Here is a 2,944-nt window from a genome sequence, read left to right as displayed (position 1 = left end):
CCCACCTATAGAAACAATGGGGATGCAAATGATCAGTATCCAGTGCTATGTGACTTTCAGTTACAAGTAAGTAGGCCAAAATGCAGCCTGACTCATGCTTAATTATAACTATATTTCTGTCCAGAACCTGGCATGTAATTCTTGTCAACTCTGTGATTGAAACCACCTTTGCAAAGATTATGACAATGAGAGAAATCTAACATGGCTCACTCCACCTTTCTTCTAGTCTCACAGCCTAGGGCAAGGTAACTATGGGAGGAATATAGTTCATAGTTTAAAGCAAGAATGAGAAGAGTCCCTCCCCGAAACTGATCCCTTCTTTGTTCAGGGACTGAAACTGCCTTTGTAATGGAAGGGGCCTGAATTCTGCTAAAATGTAGGCATAATTTCTTTAATCTCTTACTGCTCAGGAGTCATGTGGCCAGAAGTCACAAGTCTTGTGACTTCCCCAATTGCTCCTGTAGGAAATATCCCTGTTGTGGAACCTAAGATTGGTGTTTTGAGATGTTTTTCAAACTTTTGTATTCAGGCAACTGATTAATTCCAACTGGACTAGTGATTTATGGCTCAACTGGTCCTGCAGCCCCACCCAGAGGCAGACTCAGCACACGGGGACTGTTTTCCACACTCTTAGCTTTTATCCCCAACCAATCAGCAGCACCCATTCCTTAGCCCCCTGCCTGCCAAACTATCCATAATAACCCTAGCCTGAGTTCTTGGAGAGATTGATTTGAATGATAACATCAGTCCTTCTGCTTGGCTGTCTTGGGTAAATTAAGCTCTTTCTTTACTGCAATACCATGGTCTCAGTGAATTGTTTTGTCTGTGCAAGCTGGAAGCACCTGTTGGGTGATTGTACAAGGACAGTTTCAGAAGTCCTCCACTTCCCTTCACCCACAGCCTTGCCCTATGCATCTCTTACATATGGCTGTTCCTGAATTGCATCCTTTATAATAAAACAGTAATCATAAGCAAGGTGCTTCCCTGAGTTCTGCAATTCGTTCTAACAAATTATCAAACATGAGGGAGGGTCATGGGAAACCCCAAATTTGCAGCCAAATAGGATAGAAGTGTGAGTAGCCTGGAAACGCAAGACTTCTACCTAGCATCTGAAGTCGGGGCAGTCTTGTGGGACCATGACTTTAACCTGTGGGGTTTGCACTAACTCTGGGTAGTTAGCATCAGAGTTGAATGGAATTGAAGAACACCCACTTAGTGAGAGGTAATTGGTGAACGGGTGTTGGAACAATGTGTTGGAAAAGACACTGTAACCACCCAGTGGTTTCGCTTTGCCCACTGCCTAGACAGAGCCGATTTCTAAAGACAGGGGAATTGCAATAGAGAAAGTGTAATTCACACAGAGCCGGCTGTGCAGGAGACCAGAGCTTTATTATTACTCAAATCAATCTTCCTGAGCATTTGGGTATTCGGGGATCAGAGTTTTTAAGGACAACTTAGTGGATGGGGGAAATCCAGTGAGCTGGGAGTGCTGATTGGTCAGGTCAGAGATGAAATCATAGGGAGTTGAAGCTGTCTTCTTGTGCTGAGTCAGTTCCTGGTGGGAAGGGGGCACAAGATCAAATGAGCCAGTTTATCGAACTGGGTGGTGCCAGCTGATCCATCAAGTGCAGAATCTGCAAAATATCTCAGGCGCTGATCTTAGGAGAAGTTTAGGGAGGGTCAGAATCTTGTAGCCTCCAGATGCATGACTCCTAAACCATAATTTCTAATCTTGTGGCTAATTTCTTAGTCCTACGAAGGTAGTCTAGTCCCCAGAAAAGAAGGAGGTTTGTTTTGGGAAAGGGCTGTTATCATCTTTGTTTTAAACTATAAATTAAGTTCCTCCCAAAGTTAGGTCAGTCCACGTCCAGGAATGAACAAGGACTGCTCAGAGGTTAGAAGGAAGACGGAGTCAATTAAGTTAGATCTCTTTCGCTATCTCAGTCATAATTTTGCAAAGGCGGTTTCAACACCACACATTTGGTGTCAGAAAAAACCCACACATGGATATATGCAAGGTTAGGATCAATTTTCCCCCAGTTGGTTAGATGATGTCACATTGTAGCACTTCTCACACTATGTGGAACTGCTTGTTTCCTTGTCTGTCTGTTCTATTAGACTGTGAGCACTTGCAAGACTAAGATGGGCCTTAATGCATCTTCATTCACATACCAGGGGGAAATCCAGGTTCTGTGGGCCTGAAGCTTACATAGTTTGGGGAAGGAAGGATTTTTCAAAAGAATACAAAATTAGGTATGAAGAAATCACAACAAATTACAAGTATAAAAAGCTAATAAACACTACACCATCTCTGAAAATGAAATGTTTTTCTTTATTAACTGCCTGACACATCTCTATCTTTTTTTCCTACTTTTTCGACTTGTACTCTTCAGTTACCTCTTTCTTTTTCTTTTCTTCTTTTTTCTTTCTTTCTTTCTTTTTTTTTTTTGAAACAGAGTTTCACTCTTGTTACCCAGGCTGGAGCAATGGCTTGGTCTCAGCTCACTGCAACCTCCGCTTCCTGAGTTCAAGTGATTCTCCTGCCTCAGCCTCCCAAGTAGCTGGGATTACAGGCGTGCACCACCACACCTGGCTAATTTTGTATTTTAAATACAGATGGGGTTTCACCATGTTGGTCATGCTGGTCTCGAACTCCTGACCTCAGGTGATCCACCCGCCTCAGCCTCCCAAAGTCCTGGGATTACAGGCATGAGCCACCGGGTCCAGCCTTCGATTTTCTCTTTCATATGACAATACTTAATAAGATCATTTCCTATACTGATTAGAAAGGTCGTTCATGCTTTTCTCTAGCATGGTTGATCAACATGTTTTCTAATATTTCCTAGAAAAGCTTATTTCAGTTCCCCAATTCATTACTGCTAAGTCATGTAAATTTTCACAATGCTATCAAATTTTGGAAGCCTCTACCAAGTGTCTTACATAT

The sequence above is a fragment of the Trachypithecus francoisi genome, unplaced genomic scaffold, assembly GCF_009764315.1.
Source record: "Trachypithecus francoisi isolate TF-2019V2 unplaced genomic scaffold, Tfra_2.0 Lachesis_group13, whole genome shotgun sequence".
NCBI classification, from domain to species: domain Eukaryota; kingdom Metazoa; phylum Chordata; class Mammalia; order Primates; family Cercopithecidae; genus Trachypithecus; species Trachypithecus francoisi.
Note: the sequence above shows the minus strand (reverse complement) of the source record.